This window comes from Paramisgurnus dabryanus, chromosome 14 (assembly GCF_030506205.2).
Source record: "Paramisgurnus dabryanus chromosome 14, PD_genome_1.1, whole genome shotgun sequence".
In the NCBI taxonomy this organism is placed as follows: domain Eukaryota; kingdom Metazoa; phylum Chordata; class Actinopteri; order Cypriniformes; family Cobitidae; genus Paramisgurnus; species Paramisgurnus dabryanus.
Window position 1 is genome coordinate 14,565,140 of NC_133350.1, and position 27,338 is coordinate 14,592,477.

Below are 27,338 nucleotides of genomic sequence, written 5' to 3' on the forward strand. Positions count from 1 at the left end.
ACACACAATAACACAATAATAACACACTATGGTGCTTTAACTATGAAGTACTAAATATAAGAGCATTATAGAATAATTACAATAGAAAATTGACTTTGAAATATAATATTTGAAAGGGAGAATAAAAGCACTGTACAGATAAGCAGGTCTCTCTCTCTCTCTCTCTTATAGAGTATATCTCAGGTCAGATGAGGGTGGTTGTGTTACAGTTACTCAGTTGCACATGTCTCAGACATTGAAGGGTAAATTCAGTGTCTCCTGCCAAAATCAAGTCTCACTTTCACCAGAATGAATTTTACATTTTCTAAGACTCTCACTTTCTCTGGTAACTTTCATTTTCATGTAATGTTTTTCTGTTAGACATCATCGCTATCTAAGTTGTAAATACACACACTTACTAACTTACATGACCTGACCATTATATGAAAACTGAATACGATAAGACTTTACTTGAAGGAGTGTGCATAAGACTGACATGACACGTGTCATGAATATGAAGGAGATTTTATGACAAGTAAGTGTCATTTGTTGAATTATATCATTTTGATTGCAAACATGTCTTTGTTATGACAACTTGACCAATACATCATAACTTGTCATAAATCTGTCATAAACATGACATAGCAGAATAATGATGAAGCTTAAGAAACTATCTAAGTTTATGGGTTAACATTACATTAAACTGTCATTTAAATGGCATTAAGTGTTAATACTGTCAAATAAGTTTATTTATAGCATAATGAATATTTTTCTTGACCTCAACTACAGTGATACAAATTGAATTTGTCATGAAAATGTCATTAAGTGTTAAGACTCTGTAAAATAGTTTTAAATACCTTAACAAAATGCAACAGACATGTGAAAAGATGCACAATACATAAAAAACTGACAACTAACAGAACTTGTTCTTCCTCACACAGACGGTTCTGAAATTTTCTGACATAGACGAAAAACTAACACAAAATGTATTAATTAAATTAGTTTTTTTCAGTGATATGGACGCAACACAGCATAGCTTAACCCAATGTTGTATTGTTTTCATTTAATTTTTTAGGTGAATCGGTTTCCAAAGGCAATAAAACATAGTTTATTATTATTATTATTATTGGACGATTATTTATTTTAAAAAAACATTATGAACTGAAGAATATTCATGACGCTGTTATAAAACTACTTGACAGAGTATTAACACTGAATGACATTTTAATGACACATTCAATTTATATCAGTTATGTTTTCTTGCTAATGTAAAGTTGTCATACTGTAACATAAACATCTCAAACAATGTCATCTTTGCATTAAAAATTACATAATTGAGCGAATGAGACTTAATGACAGTTGTCATAAACGTGCATAAAATGTCCATCATGTTTATGTTCATGACACGTGTCTTTTGCACACCCCTTCAAGTAAAGTGTTACCCTGAATACTTCACAGCACAACCATTTAAAATAACAATCTAACAACATGCAGAATAAAGATGAAACAGGCAGTTTGATGAAATAATTCAAGAAGAGTCCGGTTAAAACTGCATCTGTGAGACGGTTACCATGGTGATGGACCACAATCTCTGTCTCTCCATCTGTCTAAGATGCTGCTGTGATAAAGCAGACATTGATGTTACACTGTCTGATATCAAAAAAGATAAAGACAGGTCAAGTGTCATAAAGTTTTAGAAGAGCAACTACAAAAAGCACACACAACAAGTGTCCCTCTTTAATATCTCATTTACTCCTGCTTCTCAGATGTTTCAGGTAAAGACTGCAACGGGCAGAATGAGGTTTCAACAGTGTCTCAAACAAGTCAGCTCAGACAAGTCAAATACAAAATCTGTGATGATATATTTTGTGTTTATGAGGTTTTGATAAAAACGTTTCTACTTCTAAGAGAGAAAATGACCTGAGCTGTGCTCTCTAAATGGTCAATGATCTGCCAATCAAGCATATATTATATATAAATGAAAATATGAATGATAAAATATCATACAATATCATAGAGATACAGTCAGCATCATATGGGGGACAGGAAAAAACACAATTTTCCTCCAAGATTAATTTGTAGTTTTAGTCCTTGAAACAGATGGAAACCATAAAGAGTCTCTTGAGCAATAACAGAGGAATAACAGATTTTTCTGGAAACACACACACACATTTATGAGTACTAGTTGTTGTGTGTCAGGTGACAGTAAAACTGGTGGAGTTTCCAAAGTCACATTGAGAGTCTCATTAGGATTCAGTGAGTAATACACCTGTGGCTTCATCTATATATCAATGTGTCTGTGTCGGTCTCATCCCTCTTTCTATTTTCATCACCCATCCTTCTGTCCTTCAGGAGTCATGGCGACACTTGCGTCATCACTCCAGGTGCTTGGTGGGCGGTTGCCACGGTTACAGCAGTGGGATTACACCCAATCAGACAGTGGTGTGGTCTATGAGGCTGTCCTCAAGGGCGCCGGGAGTCACGGGGAGATCTGTGTCTCACACGTCACGTGATGTTTTTCACCAAACAGAGCCAGATGATCTGTTCTGTTAACCTGGTTCTGTCGATTGTACCCATGAATTACTGCTGAAAGTCATTCCCTTTATTACAGAAAGACCATTTGTTTGTCTGTTAAACTACATCAGTCTTGATAAACAATGACAATGGAGCACAAAATGTATTGTATGTAATGTTATAATCTTTCAGTGATGATTGTTTATAAATACACTATATCTACTACAAATTACTTACAGTAAAAGAAAACCATGATACTATCATTATCAGTCTGTCTGTCTGTCTCTCTCTCTGTCTTTTTGTCTGACTGTCTGTCTCTCTGACTGACTGCTTATCTGTCTCTCTGCTTGCATGTCTATCTCCCTGTCTGTCTTTCTGCTTGCCTGTCTGTCTCTTTGAGTACCTTTCTGCCTCTTTGTCTGTCTCTCTGCTTGCATGTCTGTCTCTCTGAGTGCCTGTCTGCGTCTGTCTGCATCTCTCTCTCTGACTGCCTGTCTGTCTGCTTGCCTGTCTGTCTCTCTGCCTGCCTGTCTGCCTCTCTGTCTGTCTCTCTGCTTGCCTGTCTGTCTCTTTGCTTGCCTGTCTGTCTGTCTGTCTCTCTGACTGCCTGTCTGCGTCTGTCTGCATCTCTCTCTCTGACTGCCTGTCTGTCTGCTTGCCTGTCTGTCTCTCTGCCTGCCTGTCTGCCTCTCTGTCTGTCTCTCTGCTTGCCTGTCTGTCTGTCTGTCTCTCTGACTGCCTGTCTGCGTCTGTCTGCATCTCTCTCTCTGACTGCCTGTCTGTCTGCTTGCCTGTCTGTCTCTTTGAGTACCTTTCTGCCTCTCTGTCTGTCTCTCTGCTTGCATGTCTGTCTCTCTGACTGCCTGTCTGCCTATCTGTATATCTATCTGACTGCCTGTCTGCGTCTGTCTGCATCTCTCTCTCTGACTGCCTGTCTGTCTGCTTGCCTCTCTGTCTCTCTAACTGCCTGTCTGCCTCTCTGTCTGTCTCTCTGCTTGCCTGTTTGCCTCTCTGCTTGCCTGTCTGACTGACTGACTGACTGACTGGCTATCTGTCTCTCTGCTTGCCTGTCTGTCTCTTTGAGTACCTTTCTGCCTCTTTGTCTGTCTCTCTGCTTGCATGTCTGTCTCTCTGACTGCCTGTCTGCGTCTGTCTGCATCTCTCTCTCTGACTGCCTGTCTGTCTGCTTGCCTGTCTGTCGCTCTGCCTGCCTGTATGCCTCTCTGTCTGTCTCTCTGCTTGCCTGTCTGTCTCTCTGCTTGCCTGTCTGTCTGTCTGTCTCTCTGACTCCCTGTCTGCGTCTGTCTGCATCTCTCTCTCTGACTGCCTGTCTGTCTGCTTGCCTGTCTGTCTCTTTGAGTACCTTTCTGCCTCTCTGTCTGTCTCTCTGCTTGCATGTCTGTCTCTCTGACTGCCTGTCTGCCTATCTGTATATCTATCTGACTGCCTGTCTGCGTCTGTCTGCATCTCTCTCTCTGACTGCCTGTCTGTCTGCTTGCCTCTCTGTCTCTCTAACTGCCTGTCTGCCTCTCTGCTTGCCTGTTTGCCTCTCTGCTTGCCTGTCTGACTGACTGACTGACTGACTGGCTATCTGTCTCTCTGCTTGCCTGTCTGTCTCTTTGAGTACCTTTCTGCCTCTTTGTCTGTCCCTCTGACTGCCTGTCTGCGTCTGTCTGCATCTCTCTCTCTGACTGCCTGTCTGTCTGCTTGCCTGTCTGTCTCTCTGCTTGCCTGTCTGTCTCTTTGAGTACCTTTCTGCCTCTTTGTCTGTCTCTCTGCTTGCCTGTCTGTCTCTCTGCTTGCCTGTCTGTCTCTTTGAGTACCTTTCTGCCTCTTTGTCTGTCTCTCTGCTTGCATGTCTGTCTCTCTGACTGCCTGTCTGTCTCTTTGAGTACCTTTCTGCCTCTTTGTCTGTCTCTCTGCTTGCATGTCTGTCTCTCTGACTGCCTGTCTGCATCTCTCTCTCTGACTGCCTGTCTGTCTGCTTGCCTGTCTGTCTCTCTGCCTGCCTGTCTGCCTCTCTGTCTGTCTCTCTGCTTGCCTGTCTGTCTCTCTGCTTGCCTGTCTGTCTGTCTGTCTCTCTGACTCCCTGTCTGCGTCTGCCCTGCATCTCTCTCTCTGACTGCCTGTCTGTCTGCTTGCCTGTCTGTCTCTTTGAGTACCTTTCTGCCTCTCTGTCTGTCTCTCTGCTTGCATGTCTGTCTCTCTGACTGCCTGTCTGCCTATCTGTATATCTATCTGACTGCCTGTCTGCGTCTGTCTGCATCTCTCTCTCTGACTGCCTGTCTGTCTGCTTGCCTCTCTGTCTCTCTAACTGCCTGTCTGCCTCTCTGTCTGTCTCTCTGCTTGCCTGTTTGCCTCTCTGCTTGCCTGTCTGACTGACTGACTGACTGACTGGCTATCTGTCTCTCTGCTTGCCTGTCTGTCTCTTTGAGTACCTTTCTGCCTCTTTGTCTGTCTCTCTGCTTGCATGTCTGTCTCTCTGACTGCCTGTCTGCGTCTGTCTGCATCTCTCTCTCTGACTGCCTGTCTGTCTGCTTGCCTGTCTGTCTCTCTGCCTGCCTGTCTGCCTCTCTGTCTGTCTCTCTGCTTGCCTGTCTGTCTGTCTGTCTGTCTCTCTGACTGCCTGTCTGCGTCTGTCTGCATCTCTCTCTCTGACTGCCTGTCTGTCTGCTTGCCTGTCTGTCTCTTTGAGTACCTTTCTGCCTCTCTGTCTGTCTCTCTGCTTGCATGTCTGTCTCTCTGACTGCCTGTCTGCCTGTCTGTATATCTATCTGACTGCCTGTCTGCGTCTGTCTGCATCTCTCTCTCTGACTGCCTGTCTGTCTGCTTGCCTCTCTGTCTCTCTAACTGCCTGTCTGCCTCTCTGTCTGTCTCTCTGCTTGCCTGTTTGCCTCTCTGCTTGCCTGTCTGACTGACTGGCTATCTGTCTCTCTGCTTGCCTGTCTGTCTCTCTGACTGTCTGTCTGCCTCTCTGTCTGTCTCTCTGCTTGTCTGTATGCCTCTCTGCTTGACTGTCTGTCTCTCTGCCTGCCTGTCTGCCTCTCTGTCTGTCTCTCTGCTTGCCTGTCTGTCTCTCTGCTTGCCTGTCTGTCTGTCTGTCTCTCTGACTGCCTGTCTGCGTCTGTCTGCATCTCTCTCTCTGACTGCCTGTCTGTCTGTCTGTCTGCTTGCATGTCTGTCTCTTTGAGTACCTTTCTGCCTCTCTGTCTGTCTCTCTGCTTGCATGTCTGTCTCTCTGACTGCCTGTCTGCCTATCTGTATATCTATCTGACTGCCTGTCTGCGTCTGTCTGCATCTCTCTCTCTGACTGCCTGTCTGTCTGCTTGCCTCTCTGTCTGTCTCTCTTACTGCCTGTCTGTCTGTGTCTCTGCCTGTCTGTCTATCCACCTAAAATGTCTACCTACAATTTCATGGTAAATGTTGAAGGCAACCAATGAAAACACTGCTATAGTGTTTACCTGTACAGTGTTTAGTCAATGCAAATACCAACATCATCATAATCCCTGACTGATTTCTGACAGTGATCATGAACCTCGGTAAGATCTTCATTTATTCTTCCTATTGGTTGTTGAATGACTCTCCTGTGAAACACTGACAATATTCGTTTGTGGTCACTGAACGGCTTATCAGACTATATTTAGATCATTGAGTAAGACTAGAGCGATCTGTCCGGCTTTTATGACCCCTGGACGTCAGCCAGTGTCAATTCAACTTTCTCTGAATCGGGGGAAATGAACTACAGCTGTTGTTTTTATTTTTGTTCACAATGTGAAACTCCAGAATTTCCAACAAACAAGAATGTCAAAGGTCAAACCTAGATAACAAACATCTCTGTGGTGTCCTACAGCTGAAATCCATCAGACCAGTCACTTCACAAACCGCTGTGTGAATGATTTCAATCTTCTCCATTACAAACACTCAAGGTTGTGCAGACTCCATCCCAACTTTTGCCAAACTTGGCAGGCAATAAATACATCAAAGTAAATCACAGAAAGAAAATATGGTCTAAATTTTTGTGCTTTCACAGCCCAGTCTCTATTTAAATCAGTCTGTGCGGTGTCGTCCTGCAGTGTTACACGTCACTCTGATATATCGACTCATTTCTATTGAACGGGCAGAGGACACCACGATACAGGAGAGAGAGCCGTTCTTCACCGCTGACACGGCTGACAAATCATTCAAAACTCTTTTACACCTGACACACGTCACAAACTCTCTAGTGCCCTTAAATGTCTTCCAAAACTGTAAGTGACTGATTAAAATTATTTAACTACAATAAGTATCTTGTTATCATATCAGCTCTCCTGATTTCAGGGTTCCCACACTTTAGATAACTTTCCATGTCTAAAACCCTCAAATTCAGGGGGACACATTTCAAGTCAAGGTTACATCGTGTTACCTTTTAAGATACATTGTTACAGTTCTCTTTCAAGGGAACTGGCGCTGCGTCACTGCGGTGACACTTTGGGGACGCCTCCAGGGGTAAGTGCGTCTGAATGTGTATATCAAATTCAACCAATGGTGAGGCTTAATGACAAAGACAGGGTGACGCGGGAGCCAGAAAGTATATCGCTATCTGAAATATTGCCAAAGACGGCGTTACAGGGACACAGGAAGTATGGCAAGGGAGACGCAGCGTCTCGTTCCCTTCTCAGTGAACAACAGTTACATACGTAACCCGAGACGTTTTCATGTGTCAAACACAACTATGCAAAAAAACATTTTGGTCTGAATCAACATTCGCATACAGAAGATAAAAACATTTAAAGTGAACAGTTTAGCAAGTGTGCTTAAAAAGTCTAGAATTTTTATGATATTATCCTACACTACACAGGGAATAATATGGAGTTTTTTCCAGAAAATTTCTTGCATAAAATTAGCACTTTCAATGACCTGTATCTATTTATGTATATTTTCAAAAGCTCCCCAGGACCTTGAATTATTTCCTCCAGATTCACAAACTTTCAAGGATTTTAAGGACCTGTGGGAACTCTGTGATTTTGTCAAATGGTTGATGTCTTCAGGGCACCATTATGTTGACCCTGGGACAAAACATTTCAGTCAACTAATAGGATTTCAGAAATAAGTTTACAGTTTGTTTTAAGTTTAAGCTTGGCAAAAAATAAATTTCTCTGGCCAAAAATTTATTTAAATATATGCTAAATACATTTTGTAGAAAGTAATCCTCAATTTAATATATTTAGTTTAAACCATATATCAACAATATGAAAAAAATTATTTCAAGGGCAGGCAAATACAACTAATTTTACATGCCATATGGCAAAAATGTATTCTTTGCCAAAATATATTTGAAATATATGCTAAATACAAGTTAACTTATAAAGTATATTTTTTAAGTAAAAAATGTATTTAATTTACCTTTTTTAAAACGTTTGTAACATAAATAAAGTTTTTCTTCCATTGCAATGTAAATATATTTCCTTAGATTTAAATATATGGAGGGCTAAATATATTTTTTAAAGTTTTAAAATGTATTTATTTTTAAAATATATTTTAAAATAAAAAAATATATATCAGTGGAAAATATATTCTTGTAAACATTTTTCAGAAAATATATATTTTTGGACACTTTTTATATATTTTGAAATATATTAAAAATATATTTAAATATATATGTTTTGCCGTATGTTTTCACATCATTTCCATCTGATTTCAGGGTTCAGTTATGGTTAGGTTTGGAGGACATCAACCACTTGGAAGAGTTCTGGTTGTTTATTTCCGACAAGACCCACACAATCACACAAGAACAGACGCAAACAAGTCCTCTACATTAATACATTAAGTTGATGGAAATCATTGCTCATGGCTGTCGTGATCTGTGAGCATTATTTACGCAGTATAACCTTTAAAGTCATTTCTGATGATGTTTTGTTGATTTGAGAATGCTCGTGTGTTTTCCTCGTGATCATTGAGCTCAATGTTGTGATGACATCATCTGCTGGATCTGAATGGCGTCAGGGTTTCCTGCTCTGTCAGCTCTGGATCGAGTTTCTCTCGCAGTAAATGAGTTCAGCTGTCTGTTGGCAACCCGACCCAAACCGGCACTGAGTCTGGCAAATTCAATCATTCCTGTCTGTGTAAGTGAAGAGCTCGTGGTAATGAGGGATGAAGTCATGATTGTGAAATCTCCTCGCTCGCATGGTCTATCCATTCGTGAAATCATCTTTGTATCTGAGGTAGATGTTTTATGTTAAATGCAGCCGTTGCCATATTAAAATGTGCAATTAAATGTTTATATATGTTTCAAAACTCATATATTCTGTAAAACATCTGACACAGTGTTTATTAAATGACATCTATACAGTTTCATTAAATTGTCTCGTCTAAAAATTATAAAAAGAAGGAAGTGTTGACATACAGTAAAAGTATAGATCATTCTCGATTTCATCTCCATTTAAAGTCATTTTATTGCTGTCTAGGAGTTCTTGAGACCTTGGAAAACCGAGGCAATTATCATTTCGTTCTGGCATCTACTCGAGTGGTTTATTTCTAAATGCTGAAACGCATCCCTCCACGTTGCCAAGTCTATTTAAACGTAATCCTCCGGCCCTGATGGTCTTCTCAACTTTAATCACAAACGAACCCCAAGAGTCATAAAATAATCTGTTTAACATTAAGAGTTTGTAGGTCAGCTCTTTAAACTGAGACTTGCTAAAGAACTGTCATTGTAAGTGCATCTCTCTTTGGGAATCTCCAATAACACAAACTCAGCTGTTTCCAGATCAGTCATCTCCTTTGGCTTTGCCATGGCAACATTCTGGAGGACAGAAGATGGCAGACTGTTGCGGGTGGATGAAATTCAGCCCCTGCTGTGTGCTGTGGGTAACCCCGCCTGTACCGGACATTCACTACAGATGCCCAACACACGACACATTATATTGGTTTGTGAAGAATTGAATGGCCTCTTTTTTATCCTCGCAAATATGATCCAAATAATCTCACAGTAAGAGACCTAAGTCTAATAAATTGGTCTGACATTTAAGGATTTCTCCACTTTCATAAAAATCCAGATAAATTACTCAACCCTAAGTCATCCAAGATGTTTATGTCTTTCTTTGTTCAGTCAAGAAGAGTTTTTTGAGGAAAACATTCCAGGATTTTCTCCATAGTGGACTTTAGTGGACCTAAACAGTTTATAGTTTCAATGCAGCTTCAAAGGAGTCTGAAAGATCACAACCAAGACATAAGGGTCTTATCTAGCAAAACCATCATCATTTTCACAAAAAAATAAGTACTTTTAAAACACAACTTCTTGTTTTACACAAGCCATGTGATGCGTTACATACAGTGAGGAAAAAAAGTATTTGAACACCCTTCTATTTTGCAAGTTCTTCCACTTAGAAATCATGGAGGGGTCTGAAATTGTCATCGATCAGCTAGATTTCTGACCCTCAAAGACCTGTTAGTCCGCCTTTAAAATGTCCACCTCCACTCCATTTATTATCCTAAATTAGATGCACCTGTTTGAGCTGCATAAAGACACCTGTCCACCCCAAACAATCAGTAAGAATCCAACTACAAACATGGCCTAAAAAGGTCCACTGTTGGAGCAATCATTAGAAAATAGAAGAAGCTAAACATGACTGTCAATCTCCCTCAGACTGTGGGGCTCCATGCAAGATCTCACCTCGTGGGGTCTCCATGATCCTAAGAAAGGTGAGAAATCAGCCCAGGAGGAGCTGGTTAATGACCTGAAAAGAGCTGGGACCACTGTTTCCAAGGTTACTGTTAGTAAGACGTCATGGTTTGAAATCATGCATGGCACTGAAGGTTCCCCTGCTTAAACCAGCACATGTCCAGGCCCGTCTTAAGTTTGCCAATGATCATTTGGATGATCCAGAGGAGTCATGGGAGAAAGTCATGTGGTCAGATGAGACCAAAATATAACTTTTCTACAACAGGCCAGAAACCTGACTGATCTAGAGAAGATCTGTGTGGAGGAGTGGGCCAAAATCCCGCGTGCAGTGTGTGCAAACCTGGTGAAAAACTACAGGAAACGTTTGACCTCTGTTATTGCAAACAAAGGCTACGGTACCAAATATATTAACAGTGACTTTCTCAGGTGTTCAAATACTTATTTGCAGCTGTATCATACAAATAAATAGTTAAAAAATCATACATTGTGATTTCTGGATTTTTTTAAGATTATGTCTCTCACAGTGGACATGCACCTATGATGACAATTTCAGACCCCTCCATGATTTCTTAGTGAGAGAACTTGCAAAACAGCAGGGTGTTCAAATACTTATTTTCCTCACTGTATGTGAAACACGCACTTGTGTGTTTTTTTAAACAATAAACATCTGATAATAAACATCTGAACGCTCCTCTTTCTCCACACTTGTAAACACTGGAGCGGTAGTTTCACATACGTCATGCTTGACCTTTCGGCGTGATTATGTAATACATAAGGTCAAGTTGATGCATTACACGACTAGTGTAAGACGGAACTTGTGGTTTAAAACTACATATATATTATTTTTTGGTGAAAATGATGATGGTTGGCTAGATAAGTCCCTTATGTCTCGGTTGGGATTGTTTAGGGTCCTTTGAAGCTGCATTGAGACTGTAAACTGTTGAGGTCCAATAAAGTCCACTATATGGAGAAAAATCCTGGAATGTTTACTTCAAAAAACGTCTTTCTTTTCGACTGAACAAACATCTTGGATGACATTGGGGGTAAGTGAGTAAATTATCTGGATTTTTAATGAAAGTGGAGTAATCATTTAATGTAACAACTAGAGACGAAAATGCATATCTTGATCTACTTCAGTCTGTAGCAGTGAATTGTGGGTAACGAATGACACATTTTCTGTGACCGCATAAGACGGCAGGAGAAAGTCCCTGTAACCGTTCTGAATTTCCCGTCAGGCGGTTTCACTTCTGTCGTGTCACTTTCATTTCCGGCCACTGAATCATTTGCACTGTAACTACAGTAGAAAGTAAATCACCTCAACCAAAACAACAGCAATGCAACGCAGGAGATGACAGGACTGACTCCAACGTTTCATTGACACAAACGATTGCGAAAGATTTGTTCTTAGGAATGAAAGAGAAGAAGTTAAACATGAGACAGTCTGACAACATGAGGAGAAATCTTTCACAGTGACTTTCACTTCTGTATATTAAAGGACTGAGTCATCATGCAGTACTAATATACTGATTAAATGATCATAGCAATTTTATTTCTTTCATCACTATGACACCGTTGAGTTATCTTTGAGCGGACACTGCTGTTTTTACTTTCTTTTGTCTAATTAAAATGTTTAGAATTAGGCCTAAACATGTTTTTTATTTCCTTTAATTTGTTTTAGTTTTTCTTAAATGATACAATACGTCGGTGCAGATAGCACAGTGATTAGTGCATCGACACATAGCGCTAGTGTGCTCACGGTGACCCGAGAAACGTTCCCAATCTCTGAGGTCCTTTTGTCGATCCCATTCCCATATCTCCAATCAGCTACAAATAAAAGTACAAAAAGCCCCTAAAACATAACTTATTTATAAGTCAAAGAGGGAAATAAGATTTTTATTGGTTATAGTTTGTGGTTAATTGACTGTAATCAAATCAAATGGGTTTTACCTTTTCTTTTCCATCTGTTTCTTTCCTTCTGCTCTTGTTTTTTCTCTCACTTTCTTTCTCAGACCGTCCGCTTCATTAAACTGTGGGAAATGATTTTGTGCCTCATTAAATCTCTGAGAGTTAAACATGAAGAACAACACATTTTGCTTTTGTATTTGTGTTTATTTTGAACTTTAATCTGAATGGAAGTTTGACAGGTGAAGAAATAGATTAACTACTGCTGGTTTTGGTTATAAATGAGGCAAGATGACTGATATCAGTTCAGTAGATAAAAAAGGAAGAAAACATATAAATAAGATGTATGAGAGCGGGGTAAGTTGTCACATTGTTCATAACTCCAACACAAGAGGCACTGTCTTAAAAACCAAATAGCCACTTTGTGTGATGACCACTTCAACTACGTGTTCACATGTGGTGAAGATCGCTCTAATCTGACAATAGCACAATTTTATAATTTTTTTGGCTTAAAAAGTAAAGCATGTGCAATTTATATTTTATTCATTACAACTTTGTTACAGTAGGTATGAATGTTAAAAAATATTTTTTGCACAAAATAGAGTAGACAATATCTTATCTTTTGATACTTTAACTGACATGCTATAGCTCAACGTTAGCCAACATTACCACACATGCAACCTGATCTTACAAATTTACATGAAATAGTCACAAATTATTTTGCTCATTTATTTTCCATGTCAGTTTTATGTATTGGTAACTCAACTGTTTTTCCTACTTTAAAACAATTGTCGCTTCGGTTTGGGGTTAGATATGCTGTTTGCGTTAGAATGTCACTTTAAGTATTGATCAAGTATTTGTTTATATTATTTGTTTTGTATGCTTTTTTAAACCATTGTCGCCTGATGTTAGGGTTAGAGTTGGGTTTGGGTAAGGATGTCATTTTATGTAACAGAAAGTTGTTCTAACCCCAAACCGAAGCCACAATTGTAAGAATAGGAAAAACACTTGAGTAACCAATACGTGAAACTGGCACGGAAAAATGTGCAAAATAATGCGTGACTATTTCACTTTTTTTCTGAGATCAGGTTGCACACATGTCAGTTTGGGGCAAGTTGTCTTAATGACTTTGACGCGAGTCATCACATTGGTTATTCGGGTTAACCCCACAAAAGCAGGGCTAGCGGGGTTTCATAACCCAGGGTTAATTTCAGGGATAACCCCGCTTCTAAATTAGAGGTGTGAAACGATCCTTAACCTAGGGTTAAAAGCAGGCTTTAGAACGAAGATAACTCAGGGTTAAAAGCCCAAGACTGAGATAATATTTCCAGTTCAGGTTTGATTTTAAAAATAAAATCAATAATCACAATTAAGCAGTTTTATCTTGATAGATAATCTAATGTGACAACTTACCTGCCGATGGGGCAAATTGTCACATTCTCTATTCATTAGTCTACAACTCCGTAATGAGATAAGATATGAAAATGTAATGAATACAAGATATGTGCCCAAGATTTACTTCTTTTATTTGGTATGAGATTTATACCATTGTAATGTATGGTGCTCAGTAAATGTTAGACAGTGTGAAAAGTTTCTTACCCCACTCTCCCCTATACAGACTTACTATCATCCTATGATCTAAAAAACACATTGCAGGCACACTGTCCCCACAACCTTAACCTTAACAAACCTCAGTACTCAACATGACCATAACATCACCTTTACACAATGTTAACATAGTTTTACAGCATCCTGTGTGTGTGTGTGTGTGTGTGTGTGTGTGTGTGTGTGTGTGTGATGAACTCAGGTCTCTTTATTGCACCCTCGAGCAATCTTCACCTGTATTCATCTGTATTTCTCCACACTGTTTCCACTATCTGATGGCAATGGTGGAGTTTTACTGGTTGTCATGGAGATGTGTGACATTATCAGGTGAGATAATCTCTCTCTCTCCAAACTGCACTTTAGCCATCAATGCTGTCAGGATTCAGGAAGCAGGTGTACACCTCCGTTTCCATGACAACACACGGGCCACATTTTCCATCATCCATCACGCAGCGGTCCGGGAAACAGGTGTCTGTGTATTCAGTGTGGACGTGATGGCGAGACACGCTCTGTCTGATTAAACGACAATAACACGGATCATTAGCACCACATACAGAAACACAACTGTATTCATGTGAAAGAGAGACAAAACATCAAACTTCTGTTGTTATGTACTCATCATCATGTTGTTTAATTAGAAAAAGAAATCTTCACCATCTTATAGTAAATCACTTGTATGTTACATTTAAAAAAACAGGCCACAATTTGTTAATCACTGCAAATTCAGCTCATGAAAAACAACACACTGTGCTTTATGAATCTTGTGTTATCTAGCAATAGTCGTTCAATAAGAACCCTGTTGATATAATAATGAGCCTTTACCCATTACCACAACTTCTTTTTTTGATGCTCTTGGTCTTGTCTCGGGCTCAACTATCTTTGGTCTCGGTCTTGGTTTCAAGTGGTCTCTGGATTTTATTTCAAGGCTGGTCAAGACTAGCCTGGCTCCGCCCTCCTACGTGCTTCCGCTTAATTTTCATTTCCCTTCAGCAGTACGTCTGGGATTTCTCTATAGAGTTTCGTTTTCTCCTGCAAAAATCTGCAGGACCAATCAGCGAACAGATGGGGGTGGCTAAGAACGATGACGTTGAGGTTGCGCGTCAGTTTGAGTTGTAGTTCAGTAATGGCAGCGGAGAAAGACGTAAGAAAAGCTTTTCGGGCCGTTGTTGCAAAACTGCCGAATATACAGAAGTTAAAGCCGGAGCAAGAACCAGGTTTGCTAACTTTTGTTTGTCTGATTATTCTGACTTGTTGTTTCCGTCCGGTTTCGGTGCATGATATACGTCACAACCTCACGTTAGCGATTGGCTTTGGCAGATCCTGAGTACTCTGGGCAGATCCAATAGTTTTAAACTTCAACAATGGACCCTCCTTAACGGAAGTAACGCTTTCCAATGGAGCGTGGCCAGACTCTCTGTACAAATGAAATTAATGTACGAGAGTCTGGTTATACCAGGCTAGGTCAAGACCACAACTGTGGTTCATGATTTGATGTAAAATTTCTGGCTTAGCTAGGTTTCCATCACCCCAATTTCATGCTCATTTTGAAGTATCACGAGTAATGGAAATTTCAAATAAAAATCCCTTAATTTCGCATAAAAATGTTATACTTGCTTTACGAGGTTTTTGATTTATGCGATAAAGACTAAATGTAAATAATGGAAGATGGAGACGCATTTGCCAAATATATTTTGACGTAGTGAACATTAAACCCATGTGACTAATGGTCTATCTGTAGCATAACGGCCCCTCAAAGTCTTGATCTTGTCTTGGTTTCGACTGCCTTTGTTCTCGGTCTCGGCCCTTCAAAATCTTGGTCTTGTCTTGCTCTCGACTGTCTTTGGTCTCGGTCTTCGTCTCGGCCCCTCAAAGTCTTGGTCTTGGTCTCGACTACACTCTAAAAAACAAACGGTGCTATATAGCACCAAAACAGTTGCTTTGGATCGTAACGATAGAAGAACCATTTTTAGTGCCATATAGCACCGGTGAAGAACCAGTGAAGCACCAGTGAAGCACCTGTGTAGAACCATATAGTGCTATGTAGAACCATATGTGGTGCTATATGGCCCCTATATGGTTCTACACTGGTGCTTCACTGGTGCTTCACTGGTTCTTCACCGGTGCTATATGGCACTAAAATGGTTCTTCTATCGTTACGATCCAAAGCAATTGTTTTGGTGCTATATAGCACCGTTTGTTTTTTTAGAGTGTATCTTTGGTCTTGGCCTTTAAAGTCTCAATCTTGTCTCAAACTTGACAGTCTTTGGTCTTGGCCCCTCAAAGTCTTGGTTTTGTCTTGGTTTTGACTGTCTCTGGTCTCTGTCTTGGTCTCGGCCCCTTAAAGTCTTGTTGTTGTCTCAGTCTCGACTGTCTTTGGTCTCGGCCCCTCAAAGTTTTGGTCTTGTTATCTGTTTAGGTGGTCTCGATTACAACACTGCTACAGATGTTAATGGAGTTCTCCTGCTCTCACATCCAAGATCATTTATAAAGACTTCTGACAGCTGTTCAGATTCAAGTTAATAAATCTGATCTGATGAATGTGCAGAGGAGTTTCTTATTGTTTACAGGTTGATCATTCAAAACTCAAGAGACCTCATTTATTTTTTAGTTATACAAAATAATAAAAATAAAAGAGCTGAGATCACAGACATTCAGTCTAATATTAATCACAATTCAAGAGAAATCAAGATGTTTATAAGCTCTGTCACATCTATTGAGGATCATTCATTTGTGTCTGAATACTGTGAGAAGACTTCACACTTTCAGTATGTGAAATTTCTAGGCTGTCCCCCGAGAGACTGAATGTGACATCACACGGCAAGCTGTCATCTTTACAAACTCATTTTAAAAATATATGTTTAAATGTTTACGTACTCCAGTATGCAATGACATCCAATCATCCAGGCAGCTTCTTTTTTAATGACATTTTATAATCTTTCAAAGTAGTGATGGGATTGTGAGACATTTATTAAGCATCCTCCATCTTTAATTTTCTGAAAAGATCACATATGCAATGTGTCAATCTCTTATTGCTCACACATCCTCATGTCATACGAATACCAAACTTGAACTTTGGAACAGACCGAAATGTGAACGTTTTTTGCAGGTGCTTGTGTTGATTCTTCATATGAATGATCCATTCAGAATGGAAGTGAATGGAATTTAGACGCTGAAGTTTAATCCTAAACATGATTTTTAACCCAGATTTTTGCATTTTCATCAGATGAATGTCGAAAGAGGGAGAGAGAGAATGAGATGAGGGATTTCACACATGGCTCAGAGGAGTAAGGATAAAACACACACACACAGCTGCGAGGTCAGACACATGGTTAAAGCTGTTGGATAATCTGGCTTGACTCCATCCCAGATTTAAACACCATCCTAACCCCATGGTGACGCTTCACAGCCTGAAATAAACCAATGATCCACCAGCACAGAAACCTGAAGATGAGACTCTTGGGTCATCATTGTCCTGTCAGTAAAGATCTGAGCTGCTGATTCTGTAAATACAGCCCGGATATATTTACACCACAGACATTTAAAGACCAAACTTAAACTAAAAAAATTATGTTTTCCAACAGCTAAAAATAAGAGTTAAAAATAGCTGCATATACATATCAGTGAGATTTAATATATGCAGGAATATCAGAGCTGATGGTCTCTTGCATCCGATTCTTAAAATCCTTAAAGACATAAAATATAATTACAATCCTGCAGAAAAAAGCAGCAAAATAAAGAGAACAATTAAACCTCCATTTGATTTCATTATTAAATCTCAGATACCATCTTATGATTTGTGACATCATCCATCAGTAAAGTGTGTTTATTAAAGTGTGTCAGCTGGCTGTGCTTCATTGAGTTAATCATTCATGTAAAAGCTCAGTTTGGTCCTGTGAGATTTGCTCGTGTCTATGACGTTTAGAGATAAACAGAAGAGTTATATAACATGATTCACAGGCCTCCATGTTTCTTTTTCTTTCCCTTCGGCTATTTATTTTCCTCATCTCATCTCTTTCATCCAACACGTGCCAACTTCTGTTTCTCATAGAGGACATAAAGTTTCAGATTTGAAAACATTATCACAGATGTTTCACTGGTTTCTCCGTCTCACTGACATGCAAAGAGTAAACTACTTAGTGCTCTTTAATCTTTATGTCTAATATGATTTCAGATTTATTCAACTTTCCAGTCTGATATCACGGGAATTTGTATGTAGCCTTATTCGTATGAATTGGAACAATTAGAAAAGCAACAATAAAGAAACACTGTCCCTAATCCTAATGTCACAAAAATGTACGAATGTGGTCATATGAAATAATTTGTATTAGCCACCTCATGCGTACGAATTGTTATGAGATTGTGTTGAACTCTCTGACTCTCATGATTCGTCTGTCTTAACACATCATCATACATCAACTCTGAATTTATTATGTTTTGAATGATGTCATTGATTACCTGGCAACAATCAGATGTGAGATGATTATACGACATTTATAATGTTTACTAATTAAAATGTCTAAGAGCAAGTACACTTGATGTCTATCCGTCTTTGTGTGTTTAGATTATTGAGATATATTTTGGGTTTTCTGCCCAGCGCTTCGCCTCTTTTCTAAATCAGATCTGACAGATCACAGATCAGACTGGCAGCAGATGGCATCTACCCGATCAAAAACAGATCACATGTCTGATCAGTTTGTTATACTGTACGGTGTGTTCAAAAGGGGATAACTCCTCCTCATAAAGAACATAAGGATGATCACTTCTGATTGGCCCATACTGTCATACGTTTTAAGTAATGACACGTGGTCACATGACCAGGCCACTGGTGCTGATTGGAGCAGAAACACAGATCTGTTTTATGTCTGTGGTATAATGAAAGGGTTTGCTTCAGAAGTTAGATTTAACTCAGAGATTTAACACAGTGTGTATATTGTAAAATCTGTGGTTTTACGCTCTTGGCAGTCATGACTGTGTGGTGGATTCATGTGCTACTAAACTCATATTTAGTCTAGCATGGTTTTTAAGAATGAGTGCATGACACGCAACCGTTTATATCAACATGAACTCGTCACAGAGGGCCTTGATATCCAGAATAAAAGATATAGGATCTTTTTCAATCGATAATAAATCTAATTACCTATCAAACACTAGATGAGTGTGATAGCAGGTGGTTTATCTGTGTTCTCTCACTGACACTAGATCAGACAGATCTGTCACTGCTGTGTGTTACCAGCGGCTATTTCTGTGCTCAGATTAATGGTGACGGACCATATGGCTTAAAACAGCCTGAGCCAATCAGAACAGAGATGAACCTGAGTCAAGGACACAAAGACACCTGAAGTCGCCTCAAGTCAACACAATGATCAACAAATGACATCTCTAAAATAAACTTGAGTCTTCTCTTACAACAGCAGAAATCTCACACGTCTCCTTTTAAATTCATTAAGAGATCTTATTAATGTCTCACACAATAGCCAAAATACAAAACTCCAATCCAAAGACTCAAAGAGGTCTCAATATCATCTCATAAACTTCTCATCAAATTGTGCGCGTGCGTGTTTGTATGTGTGTGATCTGTGTAGTGACTGATGCTGTCAGGATCTGCTGTCACACATGATGATGATGCCAGCGGTCAGGACGGGTCGAGTCGGATCAGGGTATTTATGGAGTTTCCCTACACAGATTTGACTGACAGCTCACATGTGTCTCTCGCTTTGTGTGTCTTTTCTTGTTGCATAATAAACTATTTCAATCGCAAATCAACATTTCAATGTTCATTAATTTAGTTATTTGGTATGTTTTTTACAAAAGCTAGATAATGTAGTGTCAGATTATCAGTACTGCAAAATAATAATAACAGATTGGCTGTATCATGTAACTCTATCTTTTTGTTTTACATTAATACTTTATTGATGTGAAGAGCCTTCATTGCTGATTCAACAAATATATATTTTTTTGTTTTCAAGTACAGTTCACTTTGTTTTTTAGCTGTGTACTGTATCATTACCAGAACTGCATCATGATAAAGGTCAAAGGTCATCACTTTTATTGGATGATGTTTAAATGCATACAGATCCAGGTTTCTATTATGGTGGTGTATGCTCACTATGGTAAATAACATGAGGTTATTTTTGGTAAGAGGTCCTCGGTTAATATTGTTTAAAGTAGTCTTCAGTTCTCTTAGTAAACTGTGATGTCACATTTCTTTTAAATGCATTGAAGTTCCTCTAGGTTTAGAGCTGGAATCACTGACCCAGGATCAGACCTCAAAATGATCTTTTCCCAGAAACACTGACATGCAGACAGACACCAGGTCTCATATACTGTCTGCGTGTATTAATCCTCTTCACAGTTCTCTTAGTTTTTTATTAAAGGGGTCATATCATGAAAATCACACTTTTTCATGTTTAAGTGCATTAATTGGGTCTCCAGTGCTTCTATCAACCTAGAAAATGTAAAAAAGATCAACCCAGTAACTTAGTTTTGGTAAACCATTCTCTGCAAGCATGTGAAAAAAATCTGGCTCCTCTTGTGATGTCACAAGGGGATAACACCGCCCTTTATTATGTTCTATCCAAACCATTTAGTGCAGAGATCAACTCATTTGAATTTAACAGGACACACCCAAAACAGCACATTTTCCTCACACCTACAAAGAGGCAATTTTATATTTATGTTTTAAATTATGTTCTAATAAATTATCTATATAGTATTTTGAGCTAAAACTTCACATACATACTCTGGAGACAACTAAGTTTTATTGGACATCTTGAAAAAAACTTGAGAAATGTCAGACTCTGAAGATATGTTTGTGTCTAATAATGATGACATCAGCGTGGAAATGATGTGAAGATTACAGCTTTAATCCATGTGAGAGACTCTCTCATACACACACACACACATCGAGAGAGAGAGAGAGAGCGAGTGTGATCAAGAGTGTTTATGACATTATCACATTACTTTCACTTCTCTTTTATAAATCATACGGGGATTATTGATCTGAAGTAATAAGGAGTTTTCTTCACTTGGGTTCTCTCCTGAGTGACACAAATGTCAAGTTTAACGTCACTATCACTGACATCATCACTGCATACAAAACCACTGATGTGTTGCTGACATAACACACGGACATAGTATGGATTTATATAATATCTGAGTTAAACAGTCAAACACAAATGTCCACATGTACTTTATTGTAAAGCTCACAAAATATGTTGTTTGGTTAGATAACAAAGAAAGAAGGATATGATAGGATTCTGCTTCAGAGGTTCTGATGGACCTTTATCAGGTTTGATCCTAAAGCACCAGAGCTTTTATCATTAAATAATCAACTTTTCATAGTTGTTTTAATAAAGAAAATCAGAGTATTAAAGGGATAGTTCAGTTATCATCACTACTACTATCATAAAGTTCTTCCAAACTCGTATAAATACTTTGCTCTGTTGAATAAAAAGGAACTATAAAAAAAATATTAATAACGAAACAGATCTGAGGCATTATTGACTTCACTTCCATAGAAAGGAACGTGTAATAATTGTGTGTGTTGTGTACATGAGTGAGTGTGTGAGTTGTGTGTGAACTGGCAGACAGACAGACAGTTTTATTCCTGTTCGAACATGACACGAGATGTTTCCAGGAACCCGGACGAACGCTGGGGCTTTGCTCCAAACCCTCACCAGCTGCCAGCACACAGGAGGATTTAAAGGCATCAAAGACGCTCCTGACGTAAAGACATTCAAAGAGAAGATGCTATAATTATACTGCCTACTAAAACTTCTGCCTTCTGTTGACCAGATCAACATCACATCTAATCTTCACAGGCAATCCCATAATGCACTGCTACTCTAATAAAACTTCTGAATATATATAAATACTTTAAGGTTTGCCGTTTCCCAACATTTCTCAGCTGGTTAGTTTGGTGTGGTGCCTGTGAACTGGGCTGCGTCTGAAACAGCCTACTTCCATACTATATAGTAGGCAAAAGCAGTAGGCGAGGCAAGTAGTATGTACGAATTCATAAAGTGTTCATATAATGGATCCTTTACATGATCCCGGAGAGGAGTTATCCAATGAAGAAGATGACAGAGGAGCGTTGTATTATGTAGAAATGCCTGAAAGCAATAACTAGCAGCTCTATTCAAATGCAAATACATATTTGCAGTTAAATTGTGCTAGTTTAACATAATTTCAGTCAACAACTAACTTGTTACGATGACGTGTGTCACATTATATATCAACATGGCGAAAGTAGTATGTCCAAATTCATTCATACTATATAATAACTACTGTGCGATTTCGACATCTTGCAGACTAATATCCAACCAGGGCTGGGTCCAAAACCGCATACTGTGACAGTAAGTACTGAATTAGATAAAGTCCTTACATCTGCCACGTTGATACATCACTTGTCTTCATAACAAGTTAACTGAAATGATGTTAAACGAGTTCAATGTAACCACAAGAGACAGCTGTTTAATATACACTCACCTAAAGGATTATTAGGAACACCTGTTCAATTTCTCATTAATGCAATTATCTAATCAACCAATCACATGGCAGTTGCTTCAATGCATAACTCCAAACTGAATGTCAGAATGGGAAAGAAAAGTGATTTAAGCAATTTTGAGCGTGGCATGGTTGTTGGTGCCGGACGGGCCGGTCTGAGTATTTCACAATCTGTTCAATTACTGGGATTTTCACACACAACCATTTCTAGGGTTTACAAAGAATGGTGTGAAAAGGGAAAAACATCCAGTATGCGGCAGTCCTGATAGAAGAGCAACTTTGACTGAAATAACCACTCGTTACAACCGAGGTATGCAGCAAAGCATTTGTGAAGCAACAACACGCACAACCTTGAGGCCGATGGGCTACAACAGCAGAAGACCCCACCAGGTACCACTCATCTCCACTACAAATAGGAAAAAGAGGCTACAATTTGCACGAGCTCACCAAAATTGGACAATTGAAGACTGGAAAAATGTTGCCTGGTCTGATGAGTCTCGATTTCTGTTGAGCCATTCAGATGGTCGAGTCAGAATTTGGTGTAAACTGAATGAGAACATGGATCCGTCATCCCTTGTTACCACTGTGCAGGCTGCTGGTGGTGGTGTAATGGTGTGGGGGCTGTTTTCTTGGCACATTTTAGGCCCCTTAGTACCAATTGGGCATTGTTCAAATGCCACAGCCTACCTGAGCATTGTTTCTGACCATGTCCATCCCTTTATGACCACATTCCTGCCTTCCTGACATTTTATAATAAAACAACTCCCCTCCGTCTTCTTCTTCATTGGATTACTCCCCTCCCGGGATCACGGTGTCCATCGAATGAACACTTTGGGATCTTGCCGGACGTGGTAGGTCATCCGGGTACTTTTCACCTACTGTTTTCGGAATACTATGAATTTGGACATACTACTCCCCTCGCCTACTGCTTTTCACCTACTATAAAGTATGGAAGTAGGCGGTTTCAGACCAGTGCTAACCAGTGCACCATATTAGGCTGCTTGTAGTACAGCTTTGTTTATTTGATATTGTACTTCTGGCTACATGAAGCATCTGTACATTTCAGTTAGATGACTGAGAATCATTGACAGAATAAACGACAAGCTCCATTTGTGTATGGGAAGCGTCTCTTGTCTGCTTACTCAAGGGCCTGGCGTTTCTCCCGGATCTGGTGTCCCGTCTCCGTCATTCACACTATTTAGGTTTCTGCTGCGAGAGAAGCGTCCTTGACAGACAGCTGGACACCCGATCAGCTTTTATAAATCTCTGAAATAAACCGATCTGTCTGTTTGAAATATGATGTCTTCTGTGTGGAGTAAAAGCTGAAGGTGTTTTCTTCATCAGCTCACTCCACCTGTCCGCTCAGACCACATATAGCAACAAACACCCGATGAAGTTTTCCACGAAACGTCCGTGTTAACAAGACACAAATTGTTGAGATATTTCTGTACGCGGGCCAGGAGGACTTTACTGGATGTGTGCGGTTGAAATAGCATTTATAAGCTGTGGGAGTCAAACGCAGACAGAAGTCATTTTAAAAGCTGGTTTTTAACCTTCCACCCACCGCTAACAGCTGCACAGTTGCATGTTCACACTCAAATGTTTTGCTCTGTTTTCTTGGAAGAGATAGATCTTAAATCTGCATATCTACTGAAGGTTTTTATGTGTCAACTTACTCAACGCTACCAACATGAACTAAAATTCCTAACCTTTGTGTCACACTGAGTAACAACATAAGGGCAGAGAGGAAAATATCCTAAATATTCCCACACAGCCGATCACGGAAGCTGCTCATAAACGCACAAACACTTCCAGGTTCTGTTAACGCACAAATGCACGAAAACAGTCTACTTTTAGCATCAAACACCGGCCCATGCACACCATCACAGGAGTGAAACGACATTTTCAGACACACACCAACATTCTTGGCAAAGATCCTGCAGAAAGTTTCCCCGGCCAGCGTTGCACATCCGTGATGTCTGTAATTAACATTTGTCTTTGTTTAGGAATGAGAGAGGATGCACACATAGCTTTCACTCCGGGCCGCGCTCCAGCAGAAACACTCAGGATGTGGACACAATGACCCGCGAGCTCCTGACGCTGGCCTGAATCTCTGCTTTTAATGCAGCCAACACAAATATTCACTAACCGACGAGTAAAACCTCAGCAGACGGTCTTTATGTGAAAAGTTCATTAAGCTCAAAACAAACAGATTGTTTTACAGTCTGAGGTATGGCCACGTTTATACTCTCAACCAATCCTCATACTTTACAGAAATCGGCCACAGACTGGATGTTAATGCATGCGTTTAAACTAAAACACAGATTTACGTTGCATTTCAAATGTGCTTCTAAACCTGATACATATTTCTAACGTGATCTTATACGTGTGTATTTTTACGTAAAGTGTGGTTGTACAACACGTACATTTATTTAGGTTTTAAAACACACTTAAACGTTTAATATAAACGTGTTGACAGGACTAAATAACAGTCTGTGTTAAAAACTAAAATCAGGTCAAACCGTCGTGCATCAGCTGTCATAGCTGCAGAAATCTCTGCCAGTGCCCGCCGATGCCCTCCTGCCCGCATCTGTGTTGGCACAGATACAATGCATTGCTTTTATCATCACCTCGCTGTATCAGCTGATCCAATCTCTGTCTGGCATACAAAAGATCCGCCTGTCTGGCTTTTTTCCCTCTCCTGTTTTGTCCTCTCTTGTTTTGTTCTCTCCTATCTGCCTCTTAAATGTGCTCCAGTTTTTTAGCACATCTGTCGGTGTTTCAGCCTACAGAGAATCACTCACACGAACGCCAGCATCTCAAATCACACATATTGGGTGATGACTTCATCGATCATGTGACCTGTGGCCCACTGAGGGTCCTGCGAGTCTTCTGTGACATCACTATTACAAAATACAGCTGTTTGGTCACATGAATCAAGCTAAAGAAGTAGAAAATGATGTTTGTCTGGTAATATAGTGTTTAATATTACATCAAAAGATACAGAACCGCTTTACAATATTTACACATGAAAGCAATAAAGCAACATGGAGCAATGTCAATATATAGCTGTCACTGGGGCAGTAACCTTTCAAAAGGTAAACCAGCGTACCTAAAGAGTTCATATTAGTACCTCAGAGGTACATATTTGACCAAATGTATATATATACACATCTCATATCAAACACACCAATGATAAGAAATCAATTAGACCTTGAAGAGTAGAGACGTGAGTTTATCTCTGCTGTCTGAATACTCAACCAGCATTAACCCTTCAATCCATAACAGATGAAAGATCCAGCGGGGGATCGAGGGATATCAGCTGTTACGTGCATGTTGCAGCATCGTTTCAGTCGACATGAGAGACTTTTCTCACAGATGGTAAAATATGTATAAAGACGATTTCACAGACCTGCCGGGTAAATCGAACCGTGTGGCACAAAGGGAGACAACATCACAGCCGAGCACAAAGTCAAGGAGAAAAATCGATTGAGAAAGACGGTTTCGCGTTTCTGTGAAGCAAAAGAGTGAAATAAATTGCAAGCGTTTGGATGCACGTAAGATCTTGAAAGACGACTCAAAGCTAATGAAATTACGTTCTGTAGTTATTTCTGCATCTCCAGGGGTCTTAACAGATCTCGATTTCAAACCAAATCAAATTCCTTCCTCATCTGCTGTGACCTGGATTCTCTTACAGCCCGTCTGTTATCTCTGTATCAGCAGGGTGACTGAGAGAGAGAAGATGAGAGACAGACAGAAGATGCAGGAGGGAAGTGAAGATCAAATGAATAAGGTTTCATGAAAGAGAAACTACAGGGCTCAAGAATTGGATTAATTTTTATGCTTTTACATAGAAATGGAATAATTCCTGTCTATTTAGTAAAGTCTGTCTTAATGTTTACCTTTTAATAAATTACATATGAGGAGTTCAGATGCAAAACCTTTTAATGCTGGATTTACATGCAAATCTTGATGGACAATTTCAATTTGTTTCCTGTATCCGCGACTCGTATACAATATCTGCATTTACAGTAAACACTTGGCAAAACAATTCAAGGTAGACATACTGACCCAACAGCTTAAACCACCATATGCAATGAACACAGAAAACACGATTATAGAAGATTATAGAGTTTTATTTCTGTAACAAGACATAAAACGCCAAAAATACTCCACCAAGTGAAACCCTCGTCCTCCATTGCGCTGCTAAGAAAAGAAGTGGCGGCCGGTGACTTCTTTCCAAGGGGCGCAAATTCAAAATATGTGTTTGGAGTGTCATGTGTGTTGCTCGTGTTTTCAAAATATGTGTTTGTTGCGTCATGTGAACCTTGTGCATCAAGCGTCTTGTCAAGTACCTGCTGCACACGCGTTGAAACGATTTATGATAAAAAAATGTAATTCATGTTCACAAAATACTTGCAAGACACTAACTTAACACTAAATTCTGATAACACATTAGATTAAGTGAGGATCTGGCAAACGCGAGCGTCAGTTTTATAATAAACCCTTAAGACGCGTCTGTGGCACTTATTTTGATATAACTCGTGATGCACACATGTTCACTTGATGCAACAGACACATATTATAAAATGACAAACCACATACATGACAGGCTAAATACATGTTGGGACGAGTTTCGCATCGTGTGTCCTCAAAAAACAAGTCACTGGCCACCACTGAAGAAAAGTCATGTGATCGCAGGTGGAGTCCACCAGAGTTTATGTCACTTGCCAGCGTCGCATTTTCAATGATGCATGGCACGTCTTGACATGGGAATATCCAATGTGTCCACTTACATTGCGGATGCAAATGCATGTGTCGGATTTATATCTTATTTATTTTCACATATGAAAGAGGCCTGAAACCGATCAGAGAATATCGGAATCTATTAGTATTCGTCCTGCTCACATGTCCGTGGGTCAAACCGATCTGTGCCACATGAGGGAATTGAGTTACTTCAAACAGGCAGTGCCAAGTGTTTTCTTGTAAATAAGCATTTTTTTAAATCAGATTCTTATGTTTAAGTTCAGTAGTTTTGATTTAATGGCAACGAAAAGGTTGTTAGTAAGTAATTAAAATGTCTTATTTTCACTAATGTTACTTAAGTCATTTAATTGCAATTTAACAAATTTGACTGTCTTTCATGGCAAAACCCTCTAAGTACATGCACGCT

The 27,338-nt window shown here is 39.6% G+C and overlaps 1 long non-coding RNA gene across 1 annotated transcript; it reads right to left on the minus strand.

Annotated features, from left to right (window-relative positions):
• Positions 1-11,877: 11,877 nt before the first annotated feature.
• LOC135740814 (uncharacterized) lies at positions 11,878-26,549 on the minus strand. The gene is made up of 3 exons (XR_010529258.1): positions 25,578-26,549; positions 13,895-14,173; positions 11,878-12,180 (listed from the first exon to the last, which is right to left on the minus strand). It is a non-coding gene; the product is annotated as an uncharacterized lncRNA (long non-coding RNA).
• Positions 26,550-27,338: the final 789 nt, after the last annotated feature.